The sequence below is a fragment of the Neomonachus schauinslandi genome, chromosome 2 (assembly GCF_002201575.2).
Source record: "Neomonachus schauinslandi chromosome 2, ASM220157v2, whole genome shotgun sequence".
In the NCBI taxonomy this organism is placed as follows: Eukaryota; Metazoa; Chordata; class Mammalia; order Carnivora; family Phocidae; genus Neomonachus; species Neomonachus schauinslandi.
Genome location: NC_058404.1, coordinates 36,903,507 through 36,931,006, shown reverse-complemented (window position 1 = coordinate 36,931,006; position 27,500 = coordinate 36,903,507).

Genomic DNA, 27,500 nt, shown 5'->3' with positions numbered 1-27,500 from the left:
TTCTGAAACTATTACAAAATATAGAATTAGAAGGAAAACTTCCCAACTCGTTTTATGAGGCCCCCATTACCTTGATCCCCAAACCAGACAAAGACCCCATCAAAAAGGAGAACTACAGACGAATATCTCTGATAAACATGGATGCAAAAATTCTCACCAAAATACTAGGCAATAGGATCCAAGAGTACATTAAAAGGATTATTCACCATGACCAAATGTGATTTATTCCTGGGCTCCAAGTTTGGTTCAACATCTGCAAATCAATCAATGTGATACAATACATGAATAAAAGAAAGAACAAGAGCCATATGGTCCTCTCAATAGATGCAAAAAAACACATTTGACAAAGTACAGCATCCTTTCTTGTAAGGGATGGTCCTTATCACCAGGCAAGGATGTCCACTATCACCACTGCTATTCGACATAGTATTAGAAGCCCTAGCCACAGCTATCAAACAACAAAAAGAAATAAAAGCATCTGAATTGGCAAAGAAGAAGTCAAACTCTCACTCTTTGCAGATGATATGATACTTTATGTGGAAAACCCAAAAGACTCCACCTCAAAACTGCTAGAACTCATACAGGAACTCAGTAAAGTGGCAGGATAGAAAATCAATGCACAGAAATCAGTGGCATTCCTATTCACCAACAAGAAAGAAGAAAGAGAAATTAAGGAGTTGATCCCATTTACAACTGCACCCAAAACCAGAAGATACCTAGGAATACATCTAACAGGGCGAAGAATCTGTACTCAGAAAACTATAAAATACTCATGAAAGAAATTGAGGAAGACACAAAGAAATGGAAAAATGTTCCATGTTCATGGATTGTAAGAACAAATATTGTGAAGATGTCAATGCTACCTAGAGCAGTCTACACATTCAATGCAATCCCCATCAAAATACCATCCACTTTTTTCAAAGCAATGGAACAAATAATCCTAAAATTTGTATGGAACCAGAAAAGACCCCGAATAGCCAGAGGAACGTTGAAAAAGAAAAGCAAAGCTGGTAGCATCACAATTCCAGACTTCCAGCTCTATTACAAAGCTGTCATCATCAAGACAGTATGGTACTGGCACAAAAACAGACACATAGATCAATGGAACAGAATAGAGAGTCCAGAAATGGGCCCTCAACTCTAGGGTCAACTAGTCTTCCACAAAGCAGGAAAGAATGTCCAATGGAAAAAAGACAGTCTCTTCAACAAACGGTGTTGGGAAAATTGGACAGCCACATGCAGAAGAATGAAACTGGACCACTTTCTTACACCACACACAAAAATAGACTCAAAATCATTAAAAGACCTCAATGTGAGACAGGAGTCCATCAACATCCTAAAGGACACACAGGCAGCAACCTCTTCGACCTTAGCTGCGGCAACTTCTTCCTAGAAACATGACCAAAGGCAAGGGAAGCAAGGGCAAAAATGAACTATTGGGGCTTCATCAAGATAAGAAGCTTTTGCACAGCAAAAGAAACAGTCAACAAAACCAAAAGACAACCAACAGAATGGGAGAAGATATTTTGCAAATGACATATCAGATAAAAGGCTAGTATCCAAAATCTATAAAGAACTTATGAAACTCAACACCCAAAGAACAAATGATCCAATCAAGAAATGGGCAGAAGACATGAACAGACATTTTTCCAAAGAAGACATCCAAATGGCCAACAGACACATGAAAAAGTGCTCAATATTGCTCGGCATCAGGGAAATCCAAATCAAAACCTCAATGAGATACCACGTCACACCAGTCAGAATGGCTAAAATTAACAAGTCAGGAAACGACAGATTTTGGTGGGGATGCAGAGAAAGGGGAACCCTCCTACACTGTTGGTGGGAATGCAAGCTGGTGCAGCCACTCTGGAAAACAGTATAGAGGTTCCTCAAAAAGTTGAAAATAGAGCTACCATATGATCCAGCAATTGCACTACTGGGTATTTACCCCAACGATACAAATGTAGTGATCCGAAGGGGTATGTGCACCCCGATTTTTATAGCAGCAATGTCCACAATAGCCAAACTGTGGAAAGAGCCAAGATGTCCATCGACAGATGAATGGATAAAGAAGATGTGGTCCATATATACAATGGCATATTATGCAGCCAACAAAAGGAATGAAATCTTGCTATTTGCAACGACATGGATGGAACTGGAGGGTGTTATGCTGAGCGAAATAAGTCAATCAGAGAAAGACATGTATCATATGACCCCAATGATATGAGGAATTCTTAATCTCAGGAAACAAACTGAGGGTTGCTGGAGTGGTGGGGGTGGGAGGGATGGGGTGGCTGGGTGATAGACATTGGGGAGGGTATGTGCTATGGTGAGCGCTGTGAATTGTGTAAAATTGTTGAATCACAGACATGTACCTCTGAAACAAATAATACATTATATGTTAAGAAAAAAAAAAGAAGATAGCAGGAGGGGAAGAATGAAGGGGGTGGAATTGGAGGGGGAGACGAACCATGAGAGACTATGGACTCTGAAAAACAAACTGAGGGTTCTGGGGGGGGAATGGGAGAATGGGTTAGCCTGGTGATGGGTGTTAAAGAGGGCACGTTCTGCATGGAGCACTGGGTGTTATGCACAAACCATGAATCATGGAACACTACATCAAAAACTAATGATGTAATGTATGGTGATTAACATAACAATAAAATTTTTTTTTTAAAAAAAAGGATGTCCAGACAACAACAGAATACTGGTGAGAGAAATTAACAAAAAATGTAAAATTGTGTGTGTATTAGATTGGAAGACTCAATACTGTTAAGATGACAATTTTCCCCAAAGTGATATAAGCATTCAATGAAAACGCCAAATGAAAGTCACATTTGCATTGTGTGTTTGTGTGTGTGTGTTTGTGTGTGTGTGTAAATTTAGAGTAATTCTAAAATATATTTAAAGGAAAAAGACCCAGAATAGTCAAAGCAATAGTGAAGAATAAGGGGATTTAAACAAATAGATTAAATGGCAATAAAGCTATAGTAATCAGTACAGTGTAGTGTTTCTACACTGTATTGTATTTAACAAAATATAAATTAGCCAGTGGGGAGAAAAGAAAACAAGATTTGAGAAATAGGCCATACATATTCCATTACTTGACTTTTTAAAAATTGCGAGCAAATTGAATGAGATAAGACAGGTCTTTCTAGATAGTGTTGGAGCAAGTGAATATGGAAAAAATAAACTTTAAACCCTATCTCACACTACACATTTTATCAACTAGAGATGATCATAAAACTGTATGTGAAAAGGTAAATAAAAGTAAATTCCAAAACAAAAGTAAAAATATCTATGTCCTTGGAGTAATAAAATATTTCTTAAAAGGAAAAGACAATGATAAAAATCATATATTGGATTTAAATGCATAATAATTAAGAAATATGTCCATCAAAAGACACCATTAAGGGGTTCCTGGGTGGCTCAATTGGTTAAGCAACTGCCTTTGGCTCAGGTCATGATCCCAGCGTCCTGGGATCGAGCCACGCATTGGGCTCCCTGCTCTTTATCACCTTTTTTATCCATTCTTCCTCTCCTGCTCCCCCTGCTTGGGCTCTCTCTCTCTGTCAAATAAATAAATAAAGTCTTTAAAAAAATACACCATTAAGAGAGTGAAAAAACAAGCCTCAAACTGGAGAAAGATATCCCCAATATACCATCTGACAAAAGATTAATATTCAAAATAAGTAAAATCCCACAAAACATTAATAAAAGTATTAAAATGAGAAGGGGCACCTGGGCGGCTCAGTTGGTTAAGTGTCCAGCTCCTGGTTTCAGCACAGGTCATGGTCTCTTGGGTTGTGGGATAGAGCCCTGTATTGGGCTCCACACTCAGCAAGGAAACAAAATCAGTACCTCAGAGATATCTGCACTCCCATGTTCAGCGCAGCATTATTCATAACAGATTAGATATGGAAACTACCTAAATGTCCATCAACAGATGAATGGATAAAAAAGGTGATACACACACACACACACACAATGGAATGTTAGTCATATAAAGGAAGGAAATCTATTTGCAAAACATGATGAACCTGGAGCACATTACACTAAGTGAAATAAGCTAGACAGAGAAAGACAAAAACTGTATGGTATCAATTATATGCAAAATTTAAAAAAAAAAGAAAGGAAAGAGAAAATAGAATGGTGGTTGCCAGTGGCTGGAGGGAGGGGAAATGGAGAAATATAGGTCAAAGGGTATACACTTTCAGTCATAAGAAAGAATAAATTCTGAAGATCTAACACACAGCATGGTGACAATATGATATTGTATACTTGAAAGTTGCTGAGAATAGATCATAAGTGTTCTTACCACACACATTTGTGCATACACACACACACACATAAAGAAAAAAAAATATGTTAGGTAATAGATGTGTTAATTATCTTAGTCTTGGCAATCAATCCACAATGTATATCAAATCATCACATTTTACCCTTAAAATATATACAATGATATTTGTTAATTATTTCTCAGTAAAGTTAGAAAACATTAAGTAAATTGGTAAGATGGTAAGCATCTGGTATGTTTAAAAAGGTAATGTGACCAGGGAGATTAGAGCAGGTTAAGGGAAGGTCAAGGCTGCTAGAAAGTGAGGTCAAGGAGAGACTGGGCTAAGCTGAGGATGAGGGCAGGGTAGATAGTGTAGGGCATTCTAGGCTAGTTGGGGCTTTTAGTCATAACAGTAACAACTAAAATAAAATATCTTTACTTGGAAATGGTTTAAAAATTACATTATGTTTTTGAAGTTAAGAAAAAAATTATTTCATTGAGTTCAAAGAAAGAAAGAAAAGAGAGAAAAAAGGAATGAGAGTGGGAAGGAGGGAAGGAAAAGTTTACTTACCAAAGCTTTTTCTACTATAATGTGAATTTCTAGGTATTGGGGTAATAGTTTTGAAAGAGTTGTTTCCTGAGGGGGGAAAAAAGGATTTATCAAATGTTAACATGTATTGAATTTGTTAAGCACAAAGAGTAACATGTACAGAAGGGGAACACATATAAAAACTTCATGAGGAATTAAATATAAAATTAATTACAAATCAGAAAATTTCATTTGAAAGTATATTCCAGGTTTAAAAGAGTCCCAGTGAGCTTGCTGGAGTAATATAAGAGTTTAGGTACTCTCAATACTGAATGAGAAAGAAAATGAATATAAAGATACACATTCTGTTGTCTTCATCTCATTGCAAACCTACATTACCAGTTCACATTGAAAATTCTTCACACACTGCCCTCCTAAAGACTATGTAACACCAACCGTGGTGCACTGGAAGTCTTTAATTCATTCACAGAAAAACATAAGGAATATTTGAGAATTCATAGTCTACACAGAAATTTGGGTAAATAGTATACTTTGTACTACTAACCATATGGGTACACAAGAAAGAACGAAATGTGTGATATCAGAAGTAATTCTGTAGTCTCAGAGTATAGATTGTCCCATTTGGTATGATATAATAATTCTTGATAGTGTCAAGCCAGTCAGCTATATATCATCAATTTATTTTATCATTACTTAACACTTTAATGGTAATTTTTTATGAGCTGTATTTCTAAGGCACTGAAATTCCATATTACATAGAGAAATTTCAAAAAATTTCTATATTTCTTCCTTGATCCAAGTTTCTTGGACTTTCCATATAACTTTTAGACCAAATTTATATGTAGCTGTAAAAATTCTTGCTAGGATTTTGGAGGAATTATGTTAAACCTATACATTCACTTGGAGAAAAATGGAATATTTATTATGCTGAGTCTTCCATTCCATGGTATGTATCTTCATTTATTGATGTCTTCTTTGATTTATTTACATTTGATTTTTTACATCGGCATTGTGTACTTTTCAATATATAAAACTTCTACATGTTTTGCTATATTTCTACGTGCAATGTATGTGTTCCCCCCAAATTCATATGTTGAAACACTCCCATTTGGAGGTGGGACCTTTGGAAGGTAATTAGGTCATGAGGCTAGAACCATCAAGAATGGGATTAGTGCCCTTATAAGAAGGGACTGAGAGCTAGCTAGTTGTCTCTCCACCATATGAGGATACAGCAAGAAGATAGGCCTACCAGGAAGAGGACATTCACCAAAAATCTGAACATGCTCCTAATTCTGGACTTCCAGTCTCCAGAACTGTGAGAAATAAATGTTTGTTGTTTAAGCCACTAGTCTACAGTAATTTGTTATAGCAGCCTAAAATGACTAAGATATCATTTTATTCTTCAGTGATTGAAAATGTTACATATTTGCCTTATAGTTTCCACATATCCATTGCTAATATGTAGAAATGGTTGATTTTTGTATCTTGATCAAGTATTCTGTGACTTCATTGATTTCCCTTAGCTCCAGCAGTTATTTTCTATATTTCCTGAGGTTTCTAAGCAGATAATTGTGTCATCTGCACATAAAGGCATTCTTATGTTTCCTTTTCTGATCTGTATGCCTTTTATTTCCTTTTCTTGCTCTATTATTCTGCCTAGAAATCCAACACTATTAAATAAAGGTGGAGAGGGTGTACATCCTTGCCTTATACCAAATCTTAACAGGAAAGTACTCTTTCTTCATTATGTATTATATTTGCTATTGCTTTTTTTGGGGGAGGGTCTGGGTACAGTATACTTTATTGATGGTACATGACAAGGTAGGGCTCCCCAAGCCCTTTTCCTTCTCCCAGGGGTCTGGGATGAAAATGGTGGAGGTTGGGAGATCCTCAGTGTTTTGGGGGATAAGTTGGGACAGGGACTCCCCAGTAGCTGAGGGCCTCTCTTTCCCTCTTGTTCTCGTGGTGGTCCAGAGGGCTCTTACTCCTTGGAGGTCTACGTAGACCATAAGGTTTACCACCAGGCTGCTGTAGCCAAATTCATTGTCATACCAGGAAATAAGCTTGACAAAGTGGTCATTGAGAACAATGCCAGCCCTGGCATCAAAGGTGGAAGAGTGGGTGTCACTGTTAAAGTCACAGGAGACAACCTGGTCCTCAGTGTACCCCAGGATGCCCTTGAGGGGGCCCTCTGATGCCTGCTTCACCACCTTCTTGATGTCATCCTATTTGGCAGTTTTCTCCAGGCAGCAGGTCAGATCCACAATGGACACGTTGGGGGTGAAGACATGGGAGGCAATGCCAGTGAGCTTCCTGTTCAGCTCAGGGATGAACATGCCTATAGACTTGGCAGCACCAGTGGAAGCAGGGATGATGTTCTGGGCAGCCCCTCGGCCATCAGGCCACAGCTTCCTAGAGGGGACGTCCACGGTCTTCTGGTTGGCAGTGATGCATGGACGGTGGTCATGGGTCCCTCCACAATGTCAAAGTTGTCACGGATGACCTTGGCCAGAGAAGCCAAGTGGTTGGTGATGCAGGAGGCATTGCTGAAAATCTTGAGGGAGTTGTCATACTTCTCATGGTTCACACTCATCATGAAAACAGGGACTTAGCAGAAGGAGCAGAGATGATGAACCTCTTGGCCCCATCCTTCAAGTGAGCCCCAGCCTTATGGTTGTGAAGACCCCAGTGGACTCCACAACATACTCAGCACGAGCATCAACCCATTTGACATTGGCAGGGTGGCTCGGTCAATTAAGGGTCCAACTCTGGATTTTGGCTCAGGTCATGATCTCAGGGTCATGAGATCGAGCCCCATGTTGGTTCTCTCTCAAATAAATAAATAAATAATAAAAATAAATTAAAAACAAATTTAAAAAATAAAAAATAGGATTTCAATCAGTAATGTCTTAAAATCATGAGACTACATTAATCTTAATTGTTATTTCTCAATGCCATTTGGACTAAAAATGCTATTACTCAAAGATAATAACAAAATTTACCTATTTTTCCATATTTTTAAGCAAATAATAAGCTTTGGTATATTGGTTCTTTTTTTTAAAAGTGTATTTGCATTTACTTGAAAAGGTAAAAAACATGAAGAAACAACTTAGATAACAATTCTGATTTTTTTTTCTTTTTAGTATCCACAGATGATAACGTTAGAGGCATTTTCAGTTGTTATGACACAGTTGCTTGGAGTTAGTCTGGGATTAACATATAATGATAACATCTTCACTTGTTACTGCCCAGGAACTACATGCATAATGAACACCAAAGCAATGTAAGGTTTTATTTTTGTCAAGTCTATATCTTCTCTTGGGAAATGTTGTAGTATTTTTTAATGTATAATCTCTTTCAGTAAAACCTGATTAAGAATATTTTTTATTAAATAAACATGCACTTATTTAACATTTATTAAAGGAAGAGAGTATTTGATAGTGTAGAAAATGTGCTTATTCATTCTATATTCTATGTGATAGTGTAGAGAGAAGGTGGATGTTGATGATGACTTTCTGGGTAAAATTTATTCATTCATCCCTAGATTTTTAATGAGTATCTACTGTGTCCTGGTTATTGTGTTAGTTTGATTTACAAATGATTAACAAGATAGATAAGTTCTAAATATATGAGTCCATCAGGGACAGAAAAAAAGTGGACATAAGAACAAACAAAATCTAAACAGTTTATGATAGCCAAGAAGAAAATGAATAGGGAAAATATGGGGAGAAAAAACTTTCTGATAAAATGGTCTAGGAATAATTATGGAGATAATTATGTTGGGATCTGAAAGAGAACGCACAAATCTGGTTATTAAAGAGCTCAATGAAAACTCTTCAGTGAAACTAAGTGAAGTAATGCTTGGATAACAAGAAGCTTGAAAAGCTTCACAGACTGAAATAAGGAAGTTGCAGGGAGGATAAAAAAGAAAAAAAAAACTGGGATTATAAGGAAGAATGTTTTAGACATAAGAAAAAGAAGTAACATAGAGTGAGACTAAAGAATTAGTCAGGGGAAGAAGTCCAGGATATGATATAGGAATGTAGGAAAGAGCCTGATCATGCATTCATGATGTGGGAATTGGGATTTTATAATAAATGAAATGAAATATATTCTTAATTGGTTCATTCAGTATGGATAATAAAAATTATCTTGTAAAATAAATTTAAAATATATCAGGGAGAACTATAATATAGTGATTTTGGGAAATGACAAATTTCACAATAATAACAGTTTCTTAAGACTGAGAGAAAAGGAGATGTCAAGAATTATTTGTAGGTAGGGGTTCTGGATCAAGAAGGCAACATAGGAAGAATCTGAACTCATGTCCTCCCACAGACACAACAAATCCACAGCTATGTATGGAATATTTTCCTCTAAAAAAATATAAAAGTTAGCCAAGGACTCCTACATATTGGACAAATGAGAAAAAGCCCATATCAGAGTGGGTAGGGGAGGCTAAGACACAATGTTACATCTTTCTGTAATTCCCACCCCTCCCATGCCAACCCACAATTGGGAGGGAACTGAAATCAGGAGTTTCTCCTTGAGGAATAAAGGGTTTGGACCCTCACTGGACACCCCAACTTTTAAGATAGCAGGTGCTAATTTGGCTCTCTCCATCTGTTGTACTCTAGAATGTCCATCTCTTCCACAGAGGAGCTTTTAGAGTTGTCTGGCATACCACTTTCTGTGGCTGCTACCCAAAAGGCAACCCTTGATCACCTGGCTCTGGTGGCCAGAAACGTTTGTATTCCTGGGTCTCATGGAACTGTAACAAATGGAGAGACAGTTATCGGCCAGTTACTGCTTCCCTGGTACTGCACAGACAACAGACTGAAACACAAACCCAGACTTTCTGTGAAATGGCCTATTTGCTCATCCTGGAGCTTCTGCATGAGGGTCAGGCTTGTGGTTTGGGATACCTCTAGAGTCCTACTAAGGTGAACTCTGGAAATGGAGTCTATGCCATTTTGTGCCCTTGCTCTGCCTCACAACATCTCTGGGATCTCAGGGAAAGGAACTTTTACAATCATCTGGTGCCCCAATTTTTGAAAATGCTGCACAGTGGACACCTCTGTATCTCCTGGCTCTGTTGGCCATCAGGATGTATGTTTGTGGTCCCCTAGCACTGTGTGTATTTTCATACTTTAAAATCTGTTACTTGAGGGTCTGTCTTCCAATCACCCTGAACCTAGGTGCTGATTGAGATCCTCCTCTTTGGGACAATAAAAGGTCTTGGTACATCCTTCACCACTTGGAGCCAAAAACTAAAATATGCTGCTTGGAGAATCACAAGAGTTTGAGAGAAAACCAAGAGTTAGACAAGGTTGAATGGCAAGGTTCCTCTCCTTTGTGAGGCCACCCTTCAAAATGGCTGTTTTATCTAATACATAGCATTGGACAGAATAAAACAAAATGAAGAGACAGAGGAATGTGTTCCAAGCAAAAGAAGGTGGCGAAACATCAGAAAAGGACCTTAATGATACAGAGGTAAGTAATCTACCTAAAAAATTTGAAATAATAGTCATAAAGATGCTCACCAAGCTCAGGAAAAGAATGGATGAACAAGGTGAGAACATCAACAAAGAGTTATAAAATATAAGAAAGTACCAAGTAGAAGCCATAGAACTGAAGAATAAAATAACAGAACTGAAAATTCAATAGAGGGATTCAACAGCAGACTAGATGAACAACAAGAAAAGATCAGTGAACTCAAGAACAGTGTAGTGGAACTCAAGCAGAGCAGCAAAAAGAAAAACAAAATAATAAAAATGAAGATAAATAAGGGGCTTACGGACAAATTAAGCAGACCAATATTCACATTATAGGGATCCCAGAAGGAGAGAAAGAGTCAAAGGGACAGAAAACTAGTTAACATTTGTCACCATAAAGAATAACATATGTCCTTTTTTTTCTTGTGATAAGAACTTTTAAGATCTAATCTCTTAGCAACTTTCAAACGTGCAATACAGTGCCGCCCACCCTGCCATTCCTGGTATGCACCCTTGGCCAGTACAAGAGCCCCATCCAAGCAACCCCCCATCCTGCCATATCAAGTGGGTGCCATCAGCCAGCACTAGAGCCCCTCCCAAGGGCCTCAAACTGGGGATCCAGCCACAGACAGGCCTGCAAGAGTCATGGCCTGGACTCTCAGGTGGGCCCAAGGGCCAGCCCTAATCACTGGTGTGCCTGTAGCAGTTGTGGCTGTCCCTCACAGGTGCACTGAGAGACAGCCCCACTCACCAGAAAGTCTGTAGCAGTCATAGCCTAGCCAGAACAGGAGAATGCACACAGCCCATATAGGGGGCAGTCCTGGGGCACCCGGCTTTGGTGTCCAGGTGGGTTTGCACTACTGGACCCTACAGGATCACCTTCTTCTTGAAACCACTCCTTCAAGAAATAACTACCTAGTACATAGAAACACACAGAAAGAAGCAAAATGAGGCACCAGAGGTTGCAAATGAAAGAATAAGATGAAACCTGAGAAAAAGAATGAAATGGAGATAAAGTTCAAAGTAATGGTCATAAAGGTGGTCACCAAATCATAAGAAGAATGATCACAGTGAAAACTTCAACAAAGACATAGACAATATAAAAAAAGAACCAATCAAGCTGAAAAATGTGATAATGAAATAAAAAAAAATACACTAGAGGTAATCAACAGCAGATTAGATGATGCAGAAGACTGGATAAGCAATATAGAAGACTGGATAGTGAAAAGTGCCCAGAGAAACAAAAAGAAAAAAAAAAGGATTTAAAAATTTGAGGTTATTTTAAGGAACTTCTAGGGTAACATCAAGCATACTAGCATTCATATTATAGGTGCCCCAGAAGGAGAAGAGAAAGAGAAAGGATCAGGAAACATATCTGAAGAAATAATGTCTGAAAATGTACCTAACCTGGTGAAGGAGATCCAAGTTCAGGAAGCACAGAGTCTCAAATAAGATGGACCCAAAGAGAGCAAAGACACATTATATCACAGTGTCAACATTTAAAGGTCAACAGAGAATCTTAAAAACAGCAAGAGAAAAACTACTAGTTATGTATAAGGGAACCCCCATAGGATTATCAGCTGGTTTTTCAGCAAAAACTTTACAGGCCAGAAGGGAGTAGCATGATATATTAAAATTAATGAAAGGAATACTTACAGTAAAAAATATGGTACCCATCAAGGTTATCACTCAGAATTTAAGGAGAGATGAGGAGTTTCTCAGACCAGCAAAGCTAGAGGTGTTCATCAACACCAGACAGGTCACACAAGAAATGTTAAGGGAGTTCTTTCAATTGAATAGAAGAGGCCATAACTAGAAGTAAGAAAGTTACGAATGAAATGAATCTCACTGGTACAATAAACATATAGTAAAGGCAGCAGGTCAACCACCTATGTAACTAGTACAAAGGTTGAAAGACAAAAGTAGACAATCTACCTATAATAATTAGTCAAGGTATACACAAAATAAGATGTCAAATATGATATCAAAAACCAAACATAGGGGAAGTATAAATGTAGCACTTTTGGAACACATTTGAACTTAAGCAACCATCAACTTAAAACAGACTGCAATATACATAGGATATTACATATGAAGCTCATGGTAAACACAAAACAAATATCAATAATAGTGACACAAAAAATAAAGAGAAAGGAACTTAAACATAACACTAAGGGAGGTCACAAAATACCAACAGAAGACAGCAAGAGAAGAAGGAAACAGAACTACAAAAACAATAAGAAAACAATCAATAGAATGGCAGTAAGTCTATATCTACCAATAATTTAAATATATAAATAGACTGAATTCTTCAATCAAAAGACATAGGGTGTTTAAATGGACAAATAAAAACAAGACTATATATGATACCTACAATAGACTCGTGTCAGATCTAAAGACACACAGAATGAAAGTGAAGGGATGGACAAAGATATCCCATGCAGATGGAAATAAAAAGAAAGTTGGGGTAACAATACTTCTATCAGACAAAATAGACTTTAAAACAAAGGCTGTAATAAGAGACAAAAAAAGGTCATTACATGATGATAAAGGAATAAATCCAACAAGATGATGTAACACTTGTAAATATCTATGGACTTAATATAGGAGCATCTAAATACATGAAGTATATATTAGCAGACACAAAGGGAGAAATTGACAGTAATAAAATAATAGTAGGAGACTTTAACACCCCACTTATATCAATGGATAGATCATCCAGACAGAAAATCAATAAAGAAACATTGGCCTTAAATGACACATTAACCAGATGAGTTTAATAGATATACAGAGCTTTCCATCCAAAATTGGCAGAGTGCACATTCTTTTCAAGTACACATGAAATATTCTCCAGGATATTCTCCAGGATAGATCATGTTAGGTCACAGAATATTCTCCAGGATAGATCATGTTAGATCACAAAACAAGTGTCAATAAATTTAAGAAGATTTAAATTATATCAAGTATCTTTTCCAACCACAACAGTTTGAAACTAGAAATCAATTGCAAGTCAATCAATTCAAATTTAGTAGAAGAAAGTAAATAATAAAGATGAGTGGAAATAAATGAAATATATACTTAAAAATTAGAAAAGATAAGGAAAACTGTAAAAGTAGGTTATTTGAAATGATAAAATTGATAAGCCTTTAGCCAGACTTTCAAGAAAAGAAGAAAGACATTGATGAAAGAAATTGAAGGCAACAACAACAACAAAAAAATGGAAAGATATACCATGCTCATAGATTGAGAGAATTAATATTGTTAAAATGTCCATACTACTGCATCTACAGTTTCAATGCAATTCCTATCAAAATACCCATGACATTTTTCACAAAGCTAGAACAAATAATCCTAAATGTGTAAGGAACCACAAAAGACCCTAAATAAAGTGATCTTGAGAACAAATAAAACTGGAAGTATCACACTCTCTGATTTCAAACTCTACTACAAAACCATAGTGATCAAAACAGTGCAATATTGGTAATTAGGACGTGTGGTACATTTTCTTGGGGGTTACTTTTTGAGTTTTGATTTACATAAAATAAATGCTCATATTTTACCTGTACATTTTGATGTCTTTTGACAACATATACATTTTCACAAATACGATCCCAATCAGGATAAGAATACTTCCCAACACCCCCAAAGTTCCTGGTGCACCTTTCCAGTCAACCCTCCCCCCAAGGCAACTACTTCACCAATTTCTATCACATTAGATCAGTTTCATCTGTTCCAGAAATTCATATACACAATAGGCAATGTTCATGTCTGACTTCCTTGCTCAACAGAATGTTGTTGTATACATCAGAAGTTCATTCCTTTTTGTTGCTGGCCAGTATTCTATTGTGTGAAAAAGCCCACAATTTGTATATCTGTTCATTTGATGGACATTGGAGTTGTTTCCAGTGTAAATCCTTTATGAATAAACCTGTGATGAAAATCCTTGCCCCTCAAACCAAACCAAACCAAAGCAAACCAAACCAAGAGTACAATGTCAGCACAAAAACAAACACATAGATCTGTGGAACTGAATAGAGTTCAGAAATAAACTCACACTTAAATGGTCAATTAGTCTTCAACAAAGTAGGCAAAAAATACAATGAGGGAAGATAGTCTCTTCAATAAATGGTGTTGGGAAGACTGGACAACTACATGCAAAACAGTGAAACTGGACTTTCTTATATCATATACAAAAATAAAGTCAAAATGTATTTAAAGACTTAAATGTAAGAATGGAAATTATAAAACTCTCAGAGGAAAACAGGAGCAAGATTTGGACATTGGTCTGAGCAATATTTTTTGGATCTGTCTGGTCATTAAAGGACAATAAAAGCAAAAATAAACAAATGGGACTACATCAAACTAAAAAAGTTTTTGCACAGTGAAGGAAAACATCAATAAAATGAAAAGGCAACCTACTGAATGAGAGAAGGTATTTGCAAATGATACACCTAATAAGGGGTTAATATCCAGAATATATAAAGAACTTATACAACTCAACACTAAGAACACCAATAATTCCATTAAAAATTGAGAGAGGACCTGAATAGACATTTCTCCAAAGAAGATATATAGATGACCAACAGACTCATGAAATATGCTCAACTTCACTAATCCTCAGAGAAATGAAAATCAAAACCACAATAAGATATCACCTCACACTTGTCAGAATGGCTGTTATCAAAAATAAGAAATAATGAATCCTGGTGAGGATTTGGAGAAAAGGGAACTCCATGCACTGTTGGTGGGAATGAAAAATGGGGTAGCTGCTATGGAAAATAGTATGGGGGTTTCTCAAAATTTAAAAATGGAACTACCATAAGATTCTGCAATTCCACTTCTGGGTATTTATCTGAAGAAAATAAAAACATTAATTTGAAAAGATATATGCACCCCTATTTCATTGCAGTATTATTTACAATAGCCAAAATAAGGCAGCAACCTAAACGTTCACTGATAGATATATGGGTAAGAAAATATTATTTATATATATCATGTATATATCATATATCAGCCAAAAAAAACCTATGAGATCTTGCCATTCGTGCAACATAGATGGACCTAGAGGGTACTATGCTGAGTGAATAAGTCAGAGAAAGACAAATACCCGTGATTTCACTTATATGTGGAATCTAAGAAAACAAGCAAAGAAAATTAAAAAAAACAAACCCAAACAGAAACATACCGTAAATACAGAAAACAAATTGGTGTTTGCCAGAGAGGAGGGGATGGGAGAATGAAAAAAAATAGCAGAAAAATTAAAAGGTACAAACTTCCAGTTATCAAATAAATAAGACATGGGGATACAATGAACAGCATAGAAAATATAGTTAATAACATGTAACAACTTTGTATGGTGACAGATGGTAATTAAGTTATTATGGTGATTACCTTGTAATGTATACAAATGTTGAATCACTATGTTGTACAGGTGAAACTAATATATTATTGTCAACTACACTTCAATAAAAAGAAATAATAAAAAGAAATACTATTCTCCACTAAAAGGAACTGGGGCACCTTGGAGAAATGATTGAGTCTAGGGCTAAGGCAGAAAAATCAAATGAGTGTGGAACATCTTGTGTCAGAATATGAGGTGTGGGCGCCTGGGTGGCTCAGATGGTTAAGCGTCTGCCTTCGGCTCAAGTCATGATCCCAGGGTCCTGGGATTGAGTCCCGCATCGGGCTCCCTGCGCAGGGGGGAGCCTGCTTCTCCCTCTGCCTCTCTGTCTAAATAAAATAAATAAATGAAAATCAAAACCACAATAAGATATCACCTCACACTTGTCAGAATGGCTGTTATCAAAAATAAGAAATAATGAATCCTGGTGAGGATTTGGAGAAAAGGGAACTCCATGCACTGTTGGTGGGAATGAAAAATGGGGTAGCTGCTATGGAAAATAGTATGGGGGTTTCTCTCTGAATAAATAAAACCTTTAAAAAAAAAAAGAATATAAGGAGGTTTTCAAAGAACTATGGAGATTTGCCAAAGGGACAAAAACCAGTTTGAAGTGGCTCCCAATAGCCAAATCAGACACAATTTGAATGTCATAAATAACAATGATAGTAATGGATTATAACCCAGTTAGTATAATTGGAAAACATGATTCAAAATTAAAATTGTGAGCCATTTGTTAGTATGCAATGAAAACAGACTAAGCAATGGTTCTGTAATAATGTTGCCAAGATGCATAACCTCAGTGTAGTTATGAGAGAACATTTTATAATCTTCAATCCTAAATTAAGGAAAAGGATTATTTTAGCAAATAATCAGCCTGTAATCATAAAACTTTTCAAGGTCATGAAATTCAAGAACAAATGTAGAAAATAGATAACTAAACAACAAACTTAGATTTTGAGAACTAAATGGTTGATACTGAACTGAATCCTATTGCTATAAAGTGCCAATATTGTGATAAAGGGGAAATTTGAATGGAATCTGAGGCTTAGATATTAGTAATGTATCACTATTTTCTGATTTTGAGGGGTCTGCTTAAGGAGAATTCATTTCTATGTAAGAATTATACATTAAAATATTTTGAGTTATTAAGATTGTTTTTGGCAATTATTCTTAACTGTTTCAGGAAACAACATTTATTCTTTGAACTATATTGTATCATTTCTCTAAGATTTATTTGGATTGCTACAAAATTAAACAAAAGCCCATTAAGTAGTACACTTAGAAATGTACAAATATAAAATAAAAAAGAATCTTGGACTTACAGATTTTATATACTCAATGCTGATATATCTTAATTGATAGATTTTGATAAAAAGAATAAATAACCCTGATTTTTCATTAGCATAATCAGTCATCTTTTCTTCCTTCAGTTTATATAAATTCCCTAATATGTTTCATTTTCTCATAACTATTACTTCTTATTATAATGATAATTATGTTGACAATAATAATGAAAATAATAAGATATATTTAAAGAGAGCTTTTTGTGTGTGAAACACTGTTAAGAGTTTTAATATATTCTAACTCATGTCATTTTAACACCCTCTACGTGCTAGATGTCTATTATATGGAATTACAATATAAATGGACTTACTGATTTCATTTATGACTTGCATTAGGAAAAAAGCACATGAAACTAATAATACACTATATGTTAACTAACTGGTTTTTAAATAAAAACTTAAGGGGGGGGGCACCTGGGTGGCTCAGTCGTTAAGCGTCTGCCTTCAGCTCAGGTCATGATCCCAGGGTCCTGGGATCGAGCCCCGCATCGGGCTCCCTGCTCCGCGGGAAGCCTGCTTCTCCCTCTCCTAGTCCCCCTGCTTGTATTCCCTCTCTCGCTGTGTCTCTCTCTGTCAAATAAATAAATAAAATCTTAAAAAAAAAAAAAAAAAACTTAAGGGGGAAAAAAAGAATTCTCCCCTCCTTCTTGGCTCTTCTGTAAGTGAAGTGTACAGAATTCATAGTATTCTTTTTTTTGTTGTTGTTGGAGAACAGAATCAAACAGATTTTATTCAACTTTTTAGGATGAGGAAAACAAATGATATAAAATAAGTCATAAGAAATGCTCTCTTGTACTATTTCAAACTATTTTCAATGTTTTACAAAATGCTCACACAGCAAATACAAAAAACTTTAACATAGTCTTATAACTTTTGCTGCAATGAATGCAACATTAACAAACATACAAATTTCTTCTGTACCAATCTTAAAAGTAGAATTACTGAATTACTAATTTTTACAATGTTATTCATACTTATTTTTATTCATATATATTTAATGAGATCATTGCCAATACATAATTTTCCTTAACTTTATTTTTACATTAAGCCCGGTAGCCATCAAAAACCTTCCAGTAAGTTACACAGGTTTATAGTCCAATTTAGACTCTAGCTTCTTAGAATCAACCACTTTTCTGACTGCTTTCATGAAGTCTTCCTGTACTACAAAATCATAGTATTCTATTGAAGAGGGTTTCTTTGAAACTGATATTATTCCATTTATCTGAAGAATGTAATTTATTTTTAGATGTTCCCATGGTGTAAAGTTTTTTAGCAGTTGCAGCATGGATGAATTTAAACGTATGATTTCACAGCCTGAATTTGAATGTCTTCACAATCAAATAGTTTCAGAAGTGGTTTACCAAGGAAGAAATTCACTTTGTGGCAATGGAATTTTGGAACCAGCAGAACAATGTGATTGTGGTGGTACAGAGGTTAGTGACAAACATAATAGCTTATCTAAAGATTTTTCTTTGTGTTTCTTGTGTAGCCTTATAAATATAGATGTGATATAAAACAGAAAGACTTTTTTTTCCCCCCAAATGCTGCACCATTTATCAAATATCTAAGGGAGATATTGGGCCATGTGATAATGGACTCATCCTGAATTTAAAGCATTTGAAGAGTTTAAGTAAAGGGTAAGTGTAGCATGGATTAAAGAGGTAGATTTTCTTCATTGTGTAACCATTAATAGCAATACCCACTTTTCTGTATTATAAACATGGTTAATGTCGATACTATTACCATTACCTCAGTCATCTCCTGAAGGCAGAGGCAGAGGAAGAGGGAGAAGCAGACTCCCTGCTGAGCAGGGAGCCCAACGTGAGGCTCCATCCCAGGACCTGGAGATCATGACCTGAGCCAAAGGCAGTTGCTTAACCATCTGAGCCACCCAGGCTCCCGTATTTATTTTTTATTATTAACATATAATGTATTATATTTTTCAGAGGTACAGATCTGTGATTCAACAGTCTTACACAATTCACCAGCACTCACCATAGCACATACCTTCCCCAATGTCAATCACCCAGTCACCTATCCCTCCCACCCCCATCCACTCCAGCAACCCTGTTTGTTTCCTGAGATTAAGAGTCTCTTTTGGTTTGTCTCCCAGGAGAGGGAGAGAATCTTAAGCAGACTCCATGCCCATCTAGCAGAGCCCATCATCACAGGGCTGGATCTCACAACCTTGAGATCATGATCCCAGCCGAAACTGATTTGGACACTTAACCGACTGAGCCACCCCAGCACCCCTCGCTGTTACGACTTCTTATGGTCCTCTAGACTACATATTATTTATAAGTTTAGTTGTCTCAAAATTTTTATATTTCCTATGTTCACTTTGCTACATTTGTTTTTCTTTTTTTTTTTTATTAACATATAACGTATTATTTGTTCCAGGGGTAGAGGTCTGTGATTCATCAGTCTTATACACTTCACAGTGCTCAACTGAATTTTTTCTTTTGATCTGTATGTTTTGTTTTTCTTTCTATTTTTGTCAGTGATTCAGTAGATACGTACTTTCAATCTCCCTTTAGTGATTATCCTTGCATTTTACCATATATACTTAAGGTTTAACCATATCTGGGCCACATTCCCCCAAAATAACAGGATTTACAACCCAATTAACTTACATGACATTTTTGTAAAATATTTAATTTCTGTCATCTTTATTCTTTACATTAGAAAGTACTCCAAAGATTTTATTCAGAAGATAGTTGCTTTATTTTACCTACCATTCCTTTTATTTATTAAGGGGTTATTTTTTGCGTGTGAAAGTTTCCTTCTGAAATAATGTCCTTTTGAATTATATTCTATTCCTTAAAATATACCTAAATATATACTTAAAATATACTTTATATATTCTCTTTATATATGTTCTCTTGATAGGACAGTTCACTGCCCACTTTTGTTTACCAAAAAAAAAATTATGTCATACTCATCATTTCATTGTGATATATAATACACATGAAATATGAATGAAGAAGGTAACAAATAGATACTTAACAAGCACCTGAATAATTTACACTGAGGTCAAAACAAACCTTAGCTCTACCAAAGGAGCTCTTTGCATGTCTCTTCCCAATCACATGCCCCTTCCTTCCAATCATCATTTACAATTTAATGATGATCATTTCAGTGCTTTACTCTTCAAGATAGTTTACCTCTATTTTTTGCATCCTTATGCAATATACTTTGGTTGGCTGTTTTTTACCTTTATATTGCAATCATATGGTTTCTATCATTTGGTAACTTGGCCTTTCATTCAATATTATACTTGCAAAGCTCATCTATTTTTAATATAGCTATAATCCAAATGTTTTCATTGCTTTTAGTGTTAATTTTATGAATAGTATAGTTTATTTATTGATCTATGTCAGTGAAAATGTAAGTTTTATTATTAAGACTCTTGCAGTTAAGGCTTTCTTTTTGCAAATATTTCCTGCTGAACATGTGCCTGCATTGCTCTAGGCTCTTCCCCAATATGTGAATGTGCTATATCCTGAGGTATATGTGTATGTATTTCTTTGAATTGAAGATATCTTACCTACTTTGGGTTTTTTTATTCTTGAATGATCTGTGCATGTCTTCCATACATTTTTTGGTTATTTCATCAGCATTCACTTCTGTAAATTATCAGCAATTTATCATTAGTGTGGTAGAAGTCTCAGAGGTATGCTGTTTCTCCAGTAAACCAAATTTTCTTGGCATGAGACAGGTCTTGTAGGGAGGACCCCAATGATCTAGTAGTTCAGGTGAAGCAGTAGGTGGGCTGGTGATATCTGTTTCTTATGGGGTGAACAGCCTCCTGTTTGTGAGGTTTACCAGTGTCAGAGGCCAGTCTGTTTATGAAGGAAATTTTGGGGGTTTTCCCACCCAATTAGATTGGATTTTTTCATAAAGAACTTTTAATGGGAATATCAGAATCATACATTTATTTCACTTAACTACAGAGTAAAGTTCTTTGGTTCCAATGAGCCAGTGGATATCAAAGGAAATTCAGGGCCAGAGGATGAAATCAGCTGTGTATGGTCAGAGATGCCTGCAATTTCATGAGATTGTAATCAGATGTAAAGCCCAATGACAAGGCTTTTTTCCCCAATTATCCTGGAGTGCTTTCAATGATCTTGTTGCTGAACTCCACCTACCCCCAATGAAATTTAGTTGCTTTTTTTGGTGACTCATATAGTGACATATCAAGAATATTATTTGAATTGTAAAGTCTGTCTTTAGTCATATATGTTTAAATTAAATAGCGTGCAGCATAAAGCAATAAAGTTTTTCAGTGCAGGCCATTATAAAAATGTTATGATTGTGACAGAATATCTACACACTCAATAGTATGTCACATTTTACAAGAATTAGTATAATCCAGAGAAGACACATAACTGTGGGAGTCCAGGACAGTAAAACTATGCTCTAAGCATTGCCTGATGAAATTAAAATGAATTTGGTCAACTTCCCACAATGGTATACAAAGTAGTAGCTATACTCTTTGCTCTATGCCAAAGACTATTAGCGGAAAAAATATTTTATTTTATTTATTTTTTGAAAAGATTATTTATTTATTTGTCAGAGAGAGCACGCACAAGCAGGGGGAGCAGCAGACAGAGGGAGAAACAGGCTCCCCTCTGAGCAAAGAGCCCGATGTTGGACTCCATCCCAGGACCCTGGGTTCATGACCTAAGCCTAAGGCAGACGCTTAACTGACTGAGCCACCCAGGCATCCCAGAAAAAATATTTTAATTATTGTTAATTTGTTGTTCACTCTGGGAACAATGGTTTCTGATTCTTGTTTATATTTCAGTGGTGTAATGCAAGCCTCTAACTACTCATGACTTCCCCAGCCCCAGACAGTACTTGTTTATTTTTTCCTTACATGCGACATTCTACAACTTTGAGGTACTTTAGGAGTATAGGCAGTTCTTACTTTACCCAATCATTATAGAAGCTATGAATGTGTATCATGTTGAGAACTAAGAAAAAATTTATCAAGTGATAAAACTAATACAAGAACAAAAATACACAAAAGCCATAAAAAAACAATAGCCAGGTTAGTTCCAGTGTTTAATAAGCTCAAACATACATTTTCAGAAGGTGTTACCTGTTGTGAAATTTCAATCTATTTTTTAAAAAAATAGTTGATGATTTTTTAAAAGTAGTAATAGATTTATGGCAAAATTGAGCAAATAATACGGTGAGCTCTATATAACCACCCCTCCCACTACCCCAATTCCAGCACACAGTTTTTCTATTATAAGCATCTAATGTTAGTGTTGCACATTCGTTATAATGGATGAGCCAGTATTGATACATCATGATTAACTAAATTCAGTAGTTCACTTTTTGTGTTATACAATTTTGAGGATTTTCATAAAATTTATAATGACATGTATTCACTATTATAGCATCACATAAAATAGTTTCACCACCCAGAAGTCCCCTGTGTTTCACTTATTCAAGCTCCTTCCCTTCTCACTCACTTTCATTTCTCTGATCTGTTTTGGGTTGATTTTTGCAGAAAAGATAGTCTGTGTCTAAATTTTTTTTTTTTTGCATATGCACATCCAATTATTCCAGCAACATTTACTCAAAAGTTCATTCCCTATTCAATTGGCTTTGTTCTGTTCTTTTTCTTTAGTTAAGGTGGGAGTGATACTTCCAAGCTCTTTACACGTCAGAGCTGAAACCAGAAGTCCCTGAATTGCTCCAGTCTCTTTTTCACTGGTTAGCACCTTCAAGTTTTGAATGATCCATTTGTTTTGGGAATTTCAGACCCTACTGATATATTTCCCTGTCTTCTTTGGAGCCTCAGGCTGCTAGCTTTGCCACCTTTCCTCTCCATGTTCTAACCTTGTCCCTAGGGAGACCCCTAGGTAGCCCATTGGAACCATCACTTCCACAAAACACGCAGAGTCAGCAATGCATGACCTGAGAGTGTGTGCCTTCTTAAAATTTGTGGTACTAGGTCAATTACCTGCTTTACCCAAGTCCCACCATTGGTAACCAATATCCATCATTGTCCCAGTGATCCTTTTCTGCAGGTAATCCTGCCCTTATAAAGTATCTTGCCACACTGAATAGGGCCCACCTCTGTGACCATTAGGATCTGTGGAAATGATGGTGTGTTACTTTTGTGGATACGCCAGAAAGAACAGTTGTGATATTTGCATTTTATAGCATATAGAGCAACACACACAAATGTTCACATGTATTCCTCAAAATATATTTGGAATTTTTTCTATAGTTTATGTTTAGGTATGCAATCAATCTATAATTTTGCCTTACATGGCAAAAGGGACTTTGAATATATGATCAAGCTAAGGACTTTGAGAGTGTTAGGTATCCTCTATTATCATCTAAGCAGATCCAATGTAATAATGACAAAGGGCAGGTCAGAGTCAGAGGACATGTGAAAATGATATTTGGAGATTTTGTACTGCTGATTTTGAAGGTGAAGTTTCCATGAGCCAAGGAATGCAGGTGGCCTCTAGAAGCTGGAAAAGGTAGGGAAACAGATTTTCTCTAGAGCTTCCAGAGAATGCACAGCTTTCAACATCTTGATTTTAGTCCAGTAAGACCCATTTTGGACTTTTGATCTCCAGAACTAAAAAATAATGCATATACAGTTTTATACTAAGTATGGTACATTTTTTTTTACAGCAGAAATAGGAAATGAATACAAGACTGTGTCAATTCTGTGTTTCTTTTGATAGGCAAACTCCTTGAATGCATTTTAACTATTTCCTGCCAAGCAGCCTGGAGTTTTCTGAAAACAATAATTTGGCTATCATAGCAAGCTAGATAGGGAGAAATTGGCCTATTTTGGGAGAAATCATTGCTGCCAAGACATTTGTTGCAATCTCAGCAGCATTTTGCTGATGTTAAGTTCAAGGTCCAGTTCGTAGGAGACTGAATATTAATGTAGGAGAAACATAAATACCAGAAGGGACCTGTAAGAGGTAATCTATATTCTCTACCCCTTCTCCACCAACTGAGCCAGCTAGGCACCCCAGAAATTACCATATTTAAAGACTATACTTCCTGTCTTGAGTGTGTGTTCCACTGGGATTTAACTCTTGGTTGTCTACTTACCTTTTAAAATGTCTTTTACAAGAATACATTTTGGAACACCTGGGTGGCTCAGTGGGTTGAGTGTCTGACTCTTGATTTCAGCTCAGGTCATTATCTCAGGATCATGGGATAATGCCTTGTGTCAGGATCCATGCTCAGTGGGGAGTCTGCTAGAAATTCTCTCTCTCTCTCAAATAAATAAATAAATCTTTTTTTAAAAAGTACATTTCATCTTTCTGAAGATGATCTTCTGTAACCCAGTGGTGAGAGAGAATTTCTCCCAAGAACAGACCATCAGATTCTTCATTAGATTTTCTCTGGCATAATATTCAGATCTACATGGCCTTATGACTCAGACTTGAACTATTGGTTTTCTTTTTCCGGCCCTTGGTTTGCAGGGAATTTTGTCTACCTTTTGCAAAAGTGTTTATTCAGAGTATTTTATTGCCCAGTTCCTGAATGGTTTTTCAGAGATTATTCCTGAGACACAAGAGGAGATTCAGTTGTTTCTGATAGCCTGGTTGCACTGTTTGTATGAACTGATTAATCTGATTTGCATGCCTATTTCATCATCTGGGCACTCTTAGTCTTCATTAAAAATCTAAGATGGAGTCACAGTGGACCAGAGAAAAATGGTTGCTTGCCCCCACGGGATTTCAAGAGCATCTATTGGAAAATGGGAATTTATTTTGGGTAGGCCATTGTTTTATTATAGGTGTAAAGACTGTTAAAAAGAAGATAACAGGGTGCCTGGGTGGCTCAGTTGGTTAAGCGACTGCTTTCGGCTCAGGTCATGATCCTGGAGTCCCTGGATCGAGTCCCGCATCGGGCTCCCTGCTCAGCAGGGGGTCTGCTTCTCCCTCTGCCCTCTTCCCTCTCGTGTTCTCTGTCTCTCATTCTCTCTCAAATAAATAAATAAAATCTTTAAAAAAAAAAAAAAAGAAGATAACAGGCCCATAATGGAGTCACTTGGGGTAAGCCCCATGTTGACCAAACCAAGACTTAAATGGTTTTAACTCTCCCAGAAATAGAATCTTAAACCAGCCAAGTCAGGAATCAGCTGATCACAACTAGCTATTGCCTGATAGACCCCTGATATCCCCTAAAGGAATGTAACTTTGCAATAACAAACACGCTTTTTTGCCAGTATAACTTCCTTGTTCCCGCTCCCTTCTGCCTGTAAAAGCTTTTCATTTTGTATAGCTTCGCAGATATTTCTTTGGCTAGACTAGATGCTGCCCAGTTTGAATTGATTTTTGCTCAGTTTATCTCTTAACAAGACCTACTGCAATAAGCTGCAGTGAGTCTTTACATTCTCATACTCCATGTCTATATCATTAACCGGAGTGGTCACTGACAAATGATGCTTAGAGCATGAGGTTGGTTCTTAAGTGACCAAGTGACTTCCTAGTCTTCAAATCCAGAAAAACCTGCATTGATCCCTAAAATGTTAGTCAGATGAGCCTAGGTTTTAGGATTTCATTAGGCTTTTGCCTAAATATCTAATTTCTTCCCTTTCTCATGCATTAAGAACATATCTCAGTAAATGTTAGAGTGACTAACTGCTCTTGATCACCAGGGATTTTTTTATCTATATTTATGGCTATGGCAGAAGGAAAGTAGTTTTATTTTCTTGATAGTGTAGGTGAGTGAATAACCACCACAATAAGCTTTCCTTAATATTACAAGACCACCAACCCCACTGATGGAACTCATCGGGAATCTCAACAATTATCAAAGACCATTTGTCCCCATTATCACTGAAAACTTCAACAACCCAGTTAGCTCCACACCTGGCCAGATGATCCATAGGCATTGTGACTTTGTCTTTTGTTTCAGCACAAAATTTAGGATGTGTCTAGGTAGTCTTCATTATATTTATTTATATTGTTTTCCTTTTGGCTTCCTGAATTTTGTTTTGTTTTTTAATTTGACTTTTGTTATACTTAATTAGATGTGGATAAAAGAAGTATTAAAATATTTACATTACCACAGACAGTTCTCCCATAACTCCATTGACCTGTAGCAGTCAATCCCATTAGTATCTGAAACGTCTAATCCTGTCACAACACATTATTTTTGCCCACTACTGAACTTCACATGAATGAATCATAGATTTTGGATCCTTTTTGATTGTAGATTTTTTGCTTATATTTTTGATATTCAACTGCATGATTGAACATATCTGTAGTTCATTGGTACTTATTGTGGAGTAGTATTTCTTTGTATGAATATAACGTAGTTTGTTTATTCCTGGAATTATTAATGAACATTTAGGTTGTTTTTGGTTTCAACTATTATGAAAAATGCTTCTAAAGAACGTGTCTTTTTTTTTCTATTTTTAGGAATAGAATTGCTGGGTCATATGTTAATTGTACTATTAAATTTGTAACAAAACATCAATCTGCATTTTAAAATCCTTGTAATATTTTACATTCCAACCATCTATGTATGAGAGTGGCAGTTGTTCCTTATTCTTACCAACTTTTGTTACTGCCAGTCTCTTTCATTTTAGTAATTTCAATGTGTGCTTGTATTTCACTGTAGTTTTAATTTGTATCTCCCTGATGACTAATCATATTAGACAGTGTCACATGTGATTGTGCAACATTCATATGTCTATGTCTCCTTTTTGAATGTTTACATATTTTACATATTTTGATGGGATTGTTTGTTTTTTTTATTATATAGTTATAGGAATTCTTAATATAAACTATATGCAAATCTTTTGTCAGATTTTCTCCCAATATGTGGCATGGTTTGTACTTTGTGTCTTATCAATCCCAAGGTTGTGAAACTTTCTCATAAGTTTTCTTTTAGTTTACTGATTTTAGCTTTGATGTGTATGCCTATGATACATTTTGAGTAACTTTTGTTGGTTAAGTATTAGGGCATATTTTTTCTCTATATGTATATCTAATATCTCTAGCCCCGTTTGTTGGAAAACTATCATTTTTCCCATTGAATTACTATGCTACCTTTATTGAAAAACAGTTCACATGCTTTGTGTTTTATTGATCCGTACATGTATCCTTACACCAGTACCATCCCTTCTTACCCTGATGCACAAAATTAAGTAAATTGTCTCTTCATATTTTGTACTTTTTTCGAAGATAGATTTGGTGATTTTAGGTCTTTGTATTTCTGTGTAAAATTTGGAATCATTTTTCCATTTCTACCCATATCCCCTAAAAAATAAAAAATAAAAAAAACTTTGCAAAATTTTGATTGGGATTTTTTTTTTGGATATATACATGAATTTGTGGGGAATTAATGTATTCATAATGTGATTTTCAAACTATGAACATGGCATATCATTCCATTTAGTTAGATGTCTCTAATTAAATTAAAACCTAAA